This window comes from Labeo rohita, chromosome 2 (assembly GCF_022985175.1).
Source record: "Labeo rohita strain BAU-BD-2019 chromosome 2, IGBB_LRoh.1.0, whole genome shotgun sequence".
Lineage (NCBI taxonomy): Eukaryota > Metazoa > Chordata > Actinopteri > Cypriniformes > Cyprinidae > Labeo > Labeo rohita.
In genome coordinates, this window is record NC_066870.1 from 32,804,503 (window position 1) to 32,820,352 (window position 15,850).

The window sequence follows — 15,850 nt, forward strand, 5'->3', positions numbered from 1 at the left end:
AAAATTATCATAAAATAAAATATTGTATTATAATAAAATAAAATATAATCAATAAATAATTATAATCATGCAATAAAAATGCATTTACACTTGCGTCTGCATTCACACACATTCTTTAATTATATATTTATGTCCTAAATTTATGGTGGACAAACAAATTTGATTGTAAAATAGGCCAGTGATAGACTGCTGTTCATTAATATGCCAGTAAAACCCAATATATTGGCTTCTAAAGCCACTTTTTGTAAATGTAAACACTGCAACACTGCTGAAAAGATCAAGTTCTAGTTTATTTAGTGTGCATGCTTTAAAATTTCAAGGACGGTGTCTTGGCCTGTAAAATGATGATTTCAAACACGAATCGCACATCAAATGAGCCCGTGTCCAGGTGCGCTGACCTCGTTCCCAGCATGCACAACTTCTCTTTCAGCCTCCCAGCCAAGTTCTCGGGGCGTTCATTAGAGACGTGTTTATTCCTCTCTTCCTTTTATTTCATTATCCGATGGGATCGAGCCCCGTATGGAACATGACACTTCATTTCTCAAAGAGGTCTTCCTAATGGAAAAGACCAATGCAAGGTCACCGAGACTGCATAATTGCGACTCTACAAGAGCAATAATTGACAGTTATGCATTTTTAATGGCTATTTATATGGATAATTCTCCACATGGCTCACTCTCCCAAACATTTGTTTAAATTGATATGTTATCTCTATTGATATAATTAAAGTGGAGGGAATTGTGTTTGTGAGGGCTGGGAGAGAATACGGAAGATACTCACTGACAGATAATTAATGGCATTGGAGAGTGTTTGCGAGTGTGTTTGTGTGTTCTGGAGAGACTTGACTTGTAATGTCTCCTTTATTGATTCAGTGGAGCAGATAAAACCTCTGTATTTGTGAATAAAAACAAACAGATTTTTAAACGGGTCCACACAGCGCATCACGAGAACCCTGAAACACAAGAAACATTTTCATGAGGCTTTCTGGGATGGCAATTCCAGTTTATTTGGTGAGCAATGCTGAATTTCTCCAAAACTGTTAAGTTAAACTCATCTACAGTTGAATCAAACCATGCAGAATCTGCAAAAGGTTAATTATTTTACCAAAATAAGGGGGATCATACAAAATCCATGTTATTTTTTTTTATTTAGTACTGACCTGAATAAAATATTTTTTACATAAAAGACATTTACATATAGTCCACAAGAAAAAATAATAGTTGAATTTATAAAAATGACCCCGTTCAAAAGTTTACATACACTTGATTTTTAATACTGTGTTGTTACCTGAATGATCTACAGCTGTTTTTTTTTTTTTGTTTGGTGGTAGTTGTTCATGAATCCCTTGTTTGTCCTGAACAGTTAAACTGTCCGCTGTCCTTCAGGTCCCACTAATTCTATACTTTTTCAGCATTTTTGCGTATTTGAATCCTTTCCAACAATGACTGTATGATTTTGAGATGAATCTTTTCACACTGAGGACAACTGAGGGACTCATATGCAACTATTACAGAAGGTTCAAATGCTCACTGATGCTCCAGAAGGAAAAACGATACATTAAGAGCCGGGGGGTGAAAACTTTTGAACAGAATGAAGATGTGTACATTTTTCTCATTTTGCCTACATTTTTTCATTTCCATTTATAACTAAACTTCAGAAGCTACAGAAGATACTTACATGTTTCCCAGAAGAAAAAAAATAAGTGAAATTTATCCTGGTCGTCAAATTCAACAAGTTTTCACCCCTGATTCTTAATGCATCGTGTTTACTTCTATGCATCAGTAAGCATTTGAAACCTAATGTAATAGTTGCATATGAATCCCTCAGTTGTCCTCAGTGTGAAAGGATGAATCTCTAAATCATACAGTCATTGTTTGAAATTTGTAGAATTTGTAGGACCTGAAGGATTTTTCTGAAGAACAGCAGGCAGTTTAACTGTTCAGGACAAACAAGGGATTCATGAACAACTATCGCTAAACAAAAACACAGCTGTGGATCATTCAGGTAACAACACAGTATTAAGAATCAAGTGCATGAAAACTTTTGAACGGGGTCATTTTTATAAATGTAACTATTATTTTATCTTGTGGACTATATGAAAATGTCTTTAATGTGAAGTATCTTATTCAGGTACTAAATAAAAAATAACATGCATTTTGTATGATCCCTCTTATTTTGATAAAATAACATTTTGCAGATTCTGCAAGGTGTATGTAAACTTTTGACTTTAACTGTATATCTTGAAGGGTCTGAGGGTGAATTCATTTTCAGCAATTTTTCATTTTTCAACTATTACTTTAAGAAAAAGCAGAATAGATTCAAAAACAAACAAAATGCAACAAATACATAGAAAATATAGTAATTAAGTAGGCAAGTAAGGTGTGTTCTGATGTGTTTCACTAGAAAGCAAGCTTGAAACAGCATTATTGGTAAGTAGTCAGTGTGATGTGTGTAGAAAAATGATTGCATGCAAATACCTTTTAAGAAGCGTTTTAGCTTCATAGCGCTGGCTTTCCAAGTCATTTCCCAGAATGCATTTTAAACATCCACCGGTAAGCTGTGTGTATCTTGTGCAGGGCCTGTAGACAGCTTAACTCTGCCTGAGTTCTGCGCTGCATTAGATTTTCAATGGAAATAAACAGCATGCCTCTGCATCCCAATAGGGGTTTAGAGAAACTTCCATCAGGATTTTGTAAAGAATTCATAAAGTCATATGGTTGTGTAAAGGTCATCTGAATGCTGTTCCTCTAAATGCATTCATATCATGCACAGATATGAAATGTGACAGGACAGGTATTTTCCTTTTCTCTTTAAATAAACAAATGACTCCTGATATTTTAAATGCAAATTTAGTATTCATATAGAAAAAGCTTTTGAACATGCACTAAACTGACCATACAGGGCATGCTTAACAAGTCCACGTGTTACTAATTTTCAAAAATATATTAGCCTGATTCAGCTTTATTCAGTTTATTCAGAGTATCATATGAAGACAAAAAATAGGGCAGTTTTTACATTTCTGGGCAAGAACCACCCAAAAGTCAGTATGGCACATGACAATTTAGTGTGTCCTTGGTGTATAATAATATTAATAATAAAAAAAAAGCCTTATTGACCCCAATTTAATTTGAAAAGAAGAATTTAAATTAATTTAATATTTTTTTTTTTCTGTGTTTTTAATGTCTGGTGATTTTCAATAAAATAATTCAGAGTACTGGTAAATAAAGTTTTTTTTTTTTTTTTTTTAATTTTGCATAACGTCTGGTACATGTTGTAGTATCAACAGAGTATCTTATGAAGACAAAAGCAGTTTTTACATTTACAGTTTAGGGTCAGTATTGCACATGACAATTTAATGTGTCCTTGGTGTATAATAAAATTAATAATAACAAAAAAGCCTTATTGATCCCAATGTAATTTGAAAAGAATATTTTATTTTATTTTATTTTATTTTATTTTATTTTATTTCTGTGTTTTTAATGTCTGGTGATTTTTGTCACCAATAAAATAATTCAGAGTACTGGTAAATTGTACTGGTACTGGTAAATGCCAGTACATAACGTCTGGTTTATTCAGCCACAAAATAAAAGTTTGTTTAAAGCTTCAGCGTTCCATTTGACTCAACACAGAAAGAAAATATAGGAGGAAAGTGTCGAATTTGGTTCATTATATTTACTTGTATACCTTGGCAAATTGCACAAACATAAACAAAACAGAATATAAAGAAGTGTTTAGGGAGTTTATCATTTTTAGGAGACAATCCTGGACATTTGCGGTTTTGCACAGTGCTTTCATTAAGAGACAATGCCACGAACCCTGCAAATATGGCAAAATCCAGAACAGTATGTTTTCCTCATTAAAACTCATTTTAATGGCCTTAACTTGAAAACTTTTTAACAAATTAATAAGATGAACTCAGCTATATGCAATGTACACTGACTACAGAAAAACAAAAGTGCAAAAACTTTCATATTTCAGAAGTATGCACCTTCAGATATGCACAAATACAAAGTTGCTTGTTTTAAACAGTATGTACCTGAAAATATGGTTGTTTATAGTTTTTGCCCTCTTTTCTCTAGTCAATATACATTGTACATAGCTGATTTAAATGACACTCTCCAGATCCATTTCAAGATTTATCATAAAGTGTATTGCAATATTTTATCAAACTATGTCCCTATACATAGTTCCTGAACTTCAACTGATTTCAGAATTCAAGCTTAACTAGAGCAGCCCTTTAAAACCAATCCAGACATTTACAGATGCATTAGATCAAATGCTTTGTATTTATCAGAGAATCTGTACTGAAATCTAGACAACTGTTCAGCATAGAGGCCTCTCTCTCTCTTTCTCTCTCTGTGTCTATAAATATTCACAGGGCAATCACCCGCAGAAGAGGATTGCCTCTCAGCATGCCATCACCAAAGAGCGAGAGATTGATGGAATGAAAAAGTGAGCGAGACAAAGAAAGAGAAAAAAGCCACTGATGACACAGATTGAGGTAAAAATAAAGAACAAAAAAGAAGAAAAAAAAATGATGATGATACACAGGAAAGGCCACGTCTAATAGAGCCGTACCTAATAGATGTTCTGATGGATGGAGCCTTGTGTCTGTCCGGGGGCCCATTGTTTCTCTCAATGTATTCCGACTCCTGCACTCTGATTGGCCACAGCGGGTGATGCGTAATAAGCAGGTAGAAGCCTCTCATCGGAATCTGCAGCGCGTCTCTTTTGTCCTCCTTGAGCCCCTGTAGCTCAGAGGCAGTCTGGGAAACGGTGGCGTGGTGACATGTTTACCGTGGCCCCTGTAATATCCAGAGTGTTTTTAACAGCCTTTAAGGGTATTATTAATAGCAATATGCAGAGTGTTTGGCAGAGAGGCTCTTTGAATATGGATGTGTTTTGGAGTGCTGGGTTTAATGTGGCTTTAAAATGCTTCTACTATCCCGGCGAGTTTCTCCCCGCAGCTCACGTACAGCTGCCGGATCTGGCCCAGCTCCAGCACTAATGCGTTTGAGCAAACTCTACCAGAGAAAGTGTGTGTGTGTGAGACGGGTTTGAGTAGGTGGAAGCCCGTAGGTGTATCAGATATGTGTTTGTGTTTTGAGACATTTGAGAGCTTCACTGTTTACTGGAAAGAGCCCAACATGAGTGTATATGTGAGTGTTTGTTTGTTTGTTTGGTCATACTGGACAATCCAGCTAAAACCAGTTTCTGATAGTTACTAGGTGATCTAAGCTGGCCTTTTACTGCTCTCACTTTTAGTTTATGAGTGTGAATTTGAATGGAATTGGCCACCACACTCCACAGGAAGTTGAACTGAAATGACAGGAAGACAAATAGTTCCATCCAATTATTCTGCCTCTTTGTTTGTTCTATTATATCTTTGTCTATCTATCTATCTATCTATCTATCTATCTATCTATCTATCGTATGTCTGTCCATCCATCATGTTTCATCTATCTGTCAGTTTGTCCACCATCAATTGTTGTCCGTCCATCTATCTATCCATCCCTGTCCATTCGTCCATCCACCTCTGTCCATTTTATACATCTATTGTTTGTTCCATCCATCCATCCATCCATCCATCCATCTCTGTCTGTTCGTCATCCATCGTTTGTTTCATCCATCCATCCATCCCTCCATCTTTGTCTGTCCGCCCATTTGTCTGTCGTTTGTCCCATTCATCCATCCATTCATCCATCCATCCCTGTCCGTTTGTCCATCCATCTCTGTCTGTTTATCCATCTATTATTTGTTTCATCCATCCCTCCATTTCTGTCGTTCCATCCATCCATCCCATTTGTTTCATCCATTTATCTCTGCCCGTTCATCCGTCCATCATTTGTTTCATCCATCCATCCATCCATCCATTCATCTCTGCCCGTTCATCCATCCATCTCTGTCCTTTCATCCATTGCTTGTTCTATCCATCATCCATCCATCTCTGTCCGTTCATCCATCCATCCATCTTGTTTTATCCATCCATCCATCCATCTCTTTCCTTCCATCCATCGTTTTTTAATCCATCCATCCATCTGTCTCTGCCCATCCATCCATCCATTCATCCATCCATCCATCCATCCATCCATCTCTGTCCGTTCATCCATCCATTGTTTGTTTCATCCATCCATTCATCTGTCTGTCTGTCTGTCCATCCATCCCTGTCCGTTCATCAATCCCTCCATCCCTGTCCGTTCATCAATCCATAATTTGTTCCACCCATCCATCCACTGTTTGTTCCATCCATCCATCCCTCCATCCATCCATCTGTCTGTCTGCCCATCCATCTGTCCATCATTTGTTCCATCCATCCATTTATCCTTTCATCATTCCATCTCTGTCTGTCCATCCATCATTTGTCCCATCCATCCATCCATCATCCATCCATCCATCCATCCATCCCTGTCCGTTTGTCCATCCATCTCTGTCCGTTTATCCATCTATTATTTGTTTCATCCATCCCTCTATTTCTGTCCTTCCATCCATTCATCCCGTTTGTTTCATCCATTCATCTCTGCCCGTTCATCCATCCATCATTTGTTTCATCCATCCATCCATCCATCCATCTCTGCCCATTCATCCATCCATCTCTGTCCTTTCATCCATTGCTTGTTCTATTCGTCATCCATCCATCTCTGTCCGTTCATCCATCCATCCATCCATTTTGTTTTATCCATCCATCCATCCTTCCATCCATCCATCTCTGTCCTTCCATCCATCGTTTTTTATTCTATCCATCCATCCATCTGTCTGTCTGCCCATCCATCCATCCATCCATCCATCCATCATTTGTTCCATCCATCCATCCATCCATCTCTGTCCGTTCATCCATCCATCGTTTGTTTCATCCATCCATTCATCTGTCTGTCTGTCTGTCCATCCATCCCTGTCCGTTCATCAATCTATAATTTGTTCCACCCATCCACCCATTGTTTGTTCCATCCATCCATCCATCCCTCCCTCCATCTGTCTGTCTGCCCATCCATCCGTCCATCTTTTGTTCCATCCATCCATCCATCCATCCATCCATTTATCCTTTCATCTTTCCATCTCTGTCTGTCCATCCATCATTTGTTCCATCCATCCATTTCAAGTTTGCCTGTCCATTCATTCATCTGTCCATCCATCCATCTATTAATCCATCCAAAACTATCTAAACTTTTAAAGTTGGTTTTAACCAAACTGATCTCCTTCACTGTGAAATGCACAACTCGAATCACAGACAAACAAACCATCAGCTTATGGAAACATCTGCTGTAACGTGTGTGTGCCTTCCAGTAACTTTTTCAGTAAGAAGTATATCTAAATTGCCTCAAGGTTTTCATCTCCATGTGGTGACACATATGTGTATAATATTCCTTCCATTAAGCCAGTGCTGTCTGGGTTGTAAGAGAAATAACACTCAGTATATCTGCAGTTTAATGGAGTCGTCTTGTATTCTGATGAGAAACAAAACCTTTTAAAATATGTTTGCCTTTTTAGAAGTCTGTTTACTTATGGGTTTGAGGTCTGAACTACACAAGTGATGAGATATTTGAGTATATCAAGCAATTTAAAAAATAAGAAACAAATGGAAAAATAGTTAACATACCTGATGAAAAAAAGTCCTTTAAAATCTGTGTTTGTCCTTGATTCTTGATGATAGATTCTGTAAAATAAAAGTGATGTGAAGTGAGGTTAACAAGTTCACTGAAGAGGCAGAAACATAAAATAGGCCTATAGCTTTAATTAAACAAGGCAAAAAAGCAAAGTTATTAAATACATGAGACAAATATGCATAAAAAGTCTAATGTGAAGATGTTAATGTTGAGTTAAGATTAATTAAAGTAATAAAAACATACACATTTTTTGTAATTCTACAGAGATGTATAAAATGTACATGCAAAAAATCATTTTATACACAGGAAAAGTAAAATGAGGTACACAATCAACTCATCTTGTCACAAATATATAGAGCTATAGAGACATATATGCACTTAAAAAAAATAAAAATACAGTTTCATGCCCAGTAAATTTTCTCTATTTAATGTATTGTCTGAGTGGCCACTTTGGTCTGTTTGCTTTCCACTGTTGACTAATTGTGTGCAGTGTGTCTATTATTGTGTATCTGTATTTGTGCAGTATCATGCAATTGGAGTATATAATTGTCTGAGTGTGTTTACCGTAGGCCACTTCGCTCCTGAGTTTGTTGCCTCCTGCCTGAAACCTCATCATGATTTTAATCATCAGACTGCGACTCCGTAATTATCCATCCCAGCATGCACATGACTGCAAGTGTAGCCTGTTTCAGTACCCAGCGCCGCTAGGAGAAACAGGGCAGCCACTCTGACCTTCACTTCCTGTTTGTTTGTTTGTTTGTTTGTTTTCCTCACTGCTTATTTGCTGAGGCTTAAGTGATTACTACACCTCTGGAAATAAGAGAATAGCCCAGATTTATCCAGCCAAATCCCATTTAATCTTGTTTAGTCGGTGGATTAGCACGGATTCATATGATGTAGCTGTTCACATAGAATTTAAGATCCCAAGTTTATAGTGATGATCGAACCGATTACACTCAACAACGCTGGTTTTAACGTCGGAGACGACTAATTTAAGTCACATTTATAATATAAATATACAGTAAATGGTAGGACTGGGTAATACATATATAGGCCTATATATATACAGGTGCATCTCAATAAATTAGAATGTTGTGGAAAAGTTTATTTCAGTAATTCAACTCAGATTGTGAAACTTTTGGTCTCTTGTTTCTCATTTTCCTCTTGAAAATACCAGGTCTGGTGAGTTTGCTGGCCAGTCAAGCACGCCAACACCATGGTCATTTAACCAACTTTTGGTGCTTTTGGCAGTGTGGGCAGGTGCCAAATCCTGCTGGAAAATGAAATCAGCATCTTTAAAAAGCTGGTCAACAGAAGGAAGCATGAAGTGCTCTAAAATTTCTTGATAAATGGGTGCAGCGACTTTGGTTTTCAAAACAGTGGACCAACACCAGCAGATGACATTGCACCCCAAATCATCATAGACTATGGAAACTTACTGGACTTCAAGCAACTTGGGCTATGAGCTTCTCCACCCTTCCTCCAGACTCTAGGAACATTGGTTTCTAAATTAAATACAAGACTTGCTCTCATCTGAAAAGAGGACTTTGGACCACTGGGCAACAGTCCATTTCTTCTTCTCCTTAGCCCAGGTAAGACGCCTCATGTTGTCTGTGGTTCAGGAGTGGCTTAACAAAAGGAATACGACAACTGTAGCCAAATTCCTTGACACATCTGTGTGTGGTGGCTCTTGATGCCTTGACCCCAGCCTCGGTCCATTCCTTGTGAAGTTCACCTAAATTCTTGAATCGATTTTGCTTGACAAGCCTCTCAACGCTGCGGTTCTCTCGGTTGGTTGTGCACCTTTTTCTTCCACACTTTTTCCTTCCACTCAACTTTCTGTTAACATGCTTGGATACAGCACTCTGTGAACAGCCAGCTTCTTTGGCAATGAATGTTTGTGGCTTACCCTCCTTGTGAAGAGTGTGAATGATTGCCTTCTGGACAACTGTCAGATCAGCAGTCTTCCCCATGATTGTGTAGCCTAGTGAACCAAACTGAGAGACCATTTTGAAGGCTCAGGAAACCTTTGCAGGTGTTTTGAGTTGATTAGCTGATTGGCATGTCACCATATTCTAATTTGCTGAGATAGTGAATTGGTGGGTTTTTGTTAAATGTGAGCCAAAATCATCACAATTAAAAGAACCAAGAGACTTAAACTACTTAAGTCTGTGTGCACTGAATTTAATACACGAATTTCACAATTTGAGTTGAATTACTGAAATAAATGAACTTTTCCACGACATTCCATATTTATTGAGATGCACCTGTGTGTGTATATATATATATATATATATATGCATTTATATATTATATACATATTATAAGCATCACCCAGGGTATGATTTGCTTGGGGATGGAGGATTTTTTTTAGCCTATGCTTTTAAAATCCCCCATTCAGATTTTTATTATGTCTTGTGCGCACCAATACAAAAATACCACTATACAACTGGGTAATTAAAATGTATGTCTTTTGTATTCTTAGCTGAAACTGTAAGAAAATATACAGGTAAAAAATTATAAAATATTTCTTAAATGTATATATTTTTATTTAATATACTTATGGTTGCATGCATTATTTAAGCCAGATCTTCATTAGAATGAAGGGAGGTTTTTAAATAAATGAACACATGGAACATGCAGGAACATCAGCGAACACTTGTTTGAATCAAAGGAATCACTGAATCAAAGCTTTGAATCGATTCACTGTCACAGTTTGAACACAGTTTTTCACTAAAATAAAACAATTCAACTCCACAACATTTTAAATGAAGATGATATAAAGATTAAATGAGTCTTACATTCCTGTTACTCACGTCACAGGGAAGAATCACAAAACTAAATGCCTATGCAATGTCGTATGAAGAGTCGCCATCCTTTCAACACAAGAGCTAAAACTCTAAACCTGGGTGAATGAGATTTAAGCTCTCACAGGATTTGATGAAATTTAATTATGATACATATAATTACTAAAGCAATCTTCTGTGAGGTAGAAATAATCATTTCAGGGGAGAAGTTGGCACTTGCAGGTCGGCAATGTAATTTACTGCAGAATACTGCCGAGAGAGACAGAGAGAGAAAGAGAGGCCGTTCGGCCATTTTTTTTTCCCTGTTGTCTCCTGGGGAATACGGTGGCAGTTGGCACAGCGTGGCCTGTCGTTTGTCATTGAGAAAATAAGTGATTACCGAGAGACAAAGCCAATGCGACAGCTTTCTGATTCCAGCGCCGACACACATGAAATAGTCCTGATTAAAAATCAGCCTGCACTTTACATCAGGTGACGCAAAGAACGAGGCGGCTTTGTGCGACGAACGCCCAGCGATCGTTTAGCAGTAAACAAGTGCGTGAGGGATTATCTCAGTTTGTAAACCACATGAAAAGTGGCCAAATATTTGGCTCCCGGCACATGGTTTTCAGCTATTTTAATAATGAACAAATGAGCTCTTCTTCGACTGTCAAAGCATTATCATCTGTTTATTTGTTCGCCAGTCTGCCAGCGCAAACAATAAGGGAGTTTTCGTATTGATTACTTTTTAATAGAAAGCCTTGTGCCTTCACCCTCTGCTGAGCAGAAAAACTGATTTGGCATGGCTGAACGTCAAACCAAACCAGGGTGGGATAGAAGTTGACTATGATGGGCAAGGGATCAAGGTCTCTAATTGGCAGGTCTCCCCCGGGCGGCGAGGAGGGGGGCCATCTCGCACGCAGACCCCCGACTGCTCCTAATCCCGCACCGAGCGTGCTCCCATCCAGGCTTCCTTTCTGTTTCTTCTCCAAAAATCAATAAAATATTTTCCCACAGAAAATGAGGTGGAAAATGTGAGAGCTGCGCAGACGAGGGCCTTCCTCAGCTTAGCTAATTAGACCTCAACAAAAGACTCCTTTGTGGGTTTTTCCCCCTCTTCACAAGGAAAGCCGGAGAAGAGCCAAGGTCAGGCGTACACATCTCGACTGTCACCCCTCATTGAGACCTCTGCGGTGATGTTCTCCCAGCTCAACTCACTGACATCATTGCAAAGATGGACCCGTGAGGTTACAGCGGTCTTGTAACCTGACCCTTGGCCGCTCAGAACAATCGCACTTTGTCCTTCCACATCTATGCATATGTTGAGTGCTTCTCAACAAGCTTAAGCAGCTTCACCAGCAACGTAAAACCAGTCTGGAACCACATGGAAATTAATGTTGGTCTTTTTAACAGGGTTCTAGTGTCTCAGCACATCAGTGAACAACACTGAAGAAAAGAGGGAGATCTGATGAAAATCAGTAGAAATCAACACATCAATCAATCAGAGCTCAGCTCTGCCCACTACATATGTGACCAAATAAAGTGTTTAATCATCAGTTGGCCATACCGGTGACACTGAATGTAAACAATGCCACTGAACTGAACAAAACTTGCATATTTTGCTGATTATTGCTGCTGAAAATGGTTAATTATTGACGTTTTCATGACTAATCGGTCAGACCAGTAAAAACATTTGGAGTGCTATAGAGTGCCAAACATTATAACCCTGATAGCACATGTACATCTCGGAGACATCTATTTGACGTCTGCATTTACATCTGCAAGACATATTTTTTACGTAGTTTACTCAGGCTAATATATTAATTAATACTGCTTGTGCATATATTTACCACCTATTAACTTTAGTTTTTCAAAATACTGTGACCTGTCCTGCTTACTAAGTCCTTCACTATATGATTTAGCAGCTTCCACACATTTTTCCCCTTTTTTTTAGATAGCATAAATTAACAGAAAAACCTGTTGAGTAGTACATTAACTGTGCAATCCATGTTATTGTTCATCCGAGTACTGCCAATATGGTCACGCATACGGGTAACTGACCAAATCGTGATGTAAGCGCAAACCCTCTACAGTGAATCTGTAGCCTATTCATAACGCATTCTACAGAGCCACTAGAGGGGCATCGATAGCCACCTTCTAGCATAGCCTGTTACATTACAGTACATAAAATTTCATTAAGGAGAGAAGACTGACAGGACGATGGCAAATGATTTGCAGATGATGAGCACCACTGGCAAACATCTAATCTTGTAAAATGTGTGGTAAGTACTGCCGCTCCTTAGTATATACAGAGTACCTGTAATGGCGAATCTCGAAAGTGAAAGTAAAAAGCAAGCGATTTCAATGCCCCACATATTTATAGAGCGGCTCCCTGGTGCCCTGCAATTTATATACAGTGTAATTATCCAATGATATAATAGCGAGTGAAAGCATTGAAATATATTTTTTCCATCCGCGTCATATTTATTTCCTTTAGGGGTTCGTTTTACAGGTCATTTCCAAACATGGTTTGGATTTGGGCACACCTACCACCCACAATCCCCCAAGAGATCCAGAGATGTTATATGTGACTCTGGACCACAAAACCAGTCTTAAGTAGCACGGATATGTTTGTAGCAATAGCCAAAAATACAGGGGTCAAAATAATTAGGGTATTAAGTAAAGATCATGTTCCATGAAGATATTTTGTACATTTCCTACCGTAAATATGTCAAAACGTAATTTTTGATTAGTGATATACATTGCTGAGAACTTAATTTGGACAATTTTAAAGGTGATTTTCTCAATATGTGATTTTTTTTTGCACCATGAGATTTTCACACAGTTGAATCTTGGCCAAATATTATCCTGTCCTAACAAACCATACATCAATAAAAACTTATTTATTCAGCTCTCAGATGATGTATAAATCCAAAAATTGACCCTTATTACCGGGTTTGTGGTCCAGGGTCACATATATGCATCTACAGCATAGGGATTTACAATGTAGCAGTCATCATTTTTCTTTCAACCATTTAAGCTTAAGTGTTAAACCATAGGGCTTTTATTTTGGCCGCGGGGAAACTTCTCTTTTGAAAAGCTTCTCGTTTGTTGACAACGGCTTCATAAACCATTCTAAATATATAGTTTTAATTTAATATTAGAATTTTGTTTTATGTATCAATTGTATATGTATACTTCTGTGTTCTCCACAATGGCGAAACACCAACAGGCTTTTATTTGAGTCTGTAACTGAAAGGGTTAATTGCAGTCAGGAGTCGGTGAGAAAGCGGATCGAGTGAGTCAGAGCAGCGGTCTGAACTGTAATGGGATGTGTCAGCTTTCTGTCCACTGTAAGCTAAAGAGGGTTAAAGTCCAGCATTCATCAGCCTGCAGCAACAGCTCACCGTTTTTTCTTCTCTCATCTCGGTGAGGCAGTCTCCGGTTCATTCCCTCAGATGGCTACCTCAGAGAACTTAATCCAGACCTGTCACTCAGGTGCTAAAGATCTCACCCTTTCACTGATTCACTCTCTGGCTGTGTTGTTCCAGCCGCTGTTAGACGCATTGGAGCCTTCAGCAGATGGCCCACGACATCTTCAACCTGACACCACATCCTAACCAGGTATGACAGGGTAAAATAACAAGACATTCTTTCTCCTAATACATGCAGAGAAAAGTTAAAATTTATATTCATTACAGTCCCCTTTAATATAATGAATTATTCGTTAAAACATTATTTCTAAATAAAAATACTGCGTATATTCATCAGCATAATAATCTGAATATTAAAAAGACTTCTAATGGATCATATGACACTGAAGACTGGAGTAATGGCTGCTGAAAATTCAGCTTTGCCATCACAAGAATAAATTATATTTTAACCCTTTAACTGTCACCGTTCCCCCTCTGTGGGACACCTAAGTTTACTTCACCATATTACAAATAAATCCTAATCTAATCATGACAAACTATATATTGTTGGAAAGGTCTAAGACTCCTAAATAGATATTTTACCATATTTGTGTCACAAATTATGTAGGAAAAGTAATTTTAGAGATTAATATATGTCAATAGTGCAATTTAAAAAAGTCTACATCATAACCTGAGATCTGACCTTTGTCACAAAAGACTTTCTTCATTGCCTTTTTCCCTGTCACGTTTTAGAAATTATATATCACTTCAAAACTTAAAATCTCAAAATTCATCCTTTGAAAGGCATTTTAAAATCAGACATTGCATTACCATGGAAAATGTACATTAAAATCATATTACAAAATATTTTCGTTAATGAATTATAAAAATTTAAGTCTGGATAGTGCATTTTTATGTCTGTGTTCAAAAATGGGAGTGACAGTTAAAAAGTTAAAGTATACTGAAATAGAAAACAGCTGGTTTACATTGTATTTATTTTTCATAATATTACAGTTTTTACTGTAGTTATTTCTGATAAAATAAATGTAGCCTTGGAAAACAAAAGAGATTTCTATGAAAACTTAAAAAATAATTAAGTAAAAAATGTAAAAAAATATATTCCAATCTTACATTATAATTTTGTTAATTGGTTTTTCAGCGAATTAAACTTAATAGACAAAATTAATAAAATGTATTAATTTTTGAAAACACTGATAAGTAAAATTATATTTATTTATTTTATTAAGTGTTTTTGTTCTAATTAATTGTAATTAGGGCTGTCGAGGTGAAGGAAATAATTTTGAGTGGCTCAATAGCGCGATATGCGGTATTACCGCAGTGTGTGTGTTACAATGTAAGGAGGTCATATTCAGAAACCAATGTAGCCGAAACTAAATCGTGTTGAAACGAAAATAAGTAAACAGAGAAAACTGAAGGACAGATGCACGTAATCGCACGTGCTCAGTCGATCTCTCTCTAATTCGCTGTATGTTTAGGCTTGTTAACTGCAAATCTATTGAGCCTCTGTACAAAACAGCATGGCAGACATTATCTTTGCTAACTTAATATTTAATACACATGCACAAAGGGTAAAACGAGAAGGGTTTAACTTTACGAAAAAAAAAACAGATATTGCGGTTGCTGCGGTTGTTGCATTCCTCTGCAGTTATACTCGTCAATAGCGCTGTATTGTGACATTGCGGTTATCGCGACAACCCTAATTGTAATTGTACAAAATAATGTATTAAATGTATTTATATTTTGAAAAAGGTTGTTACCTTTTATTGCCTGTAGAATAAAAGTCATTAGGATCCAGTGTGGTTTTGACCGTAACTTTTTCATAATATCTTCTTTTGTGTTCCCCAGGATACAGAAAGTCACACAAGATTGGCATGCTGTGAAGGTGAGTAAATGATGACAGTTTGCATTTTTGGGTGAACTAATTGTTTTGTTGTTGCTGGTTTTCCTTCACAACCAAACAAAATAATCCTAAAGTAAATGCTCTCCAAAAATGTTGGCGAAATGCAGTAATTTTTAAAATGGGGGGCGG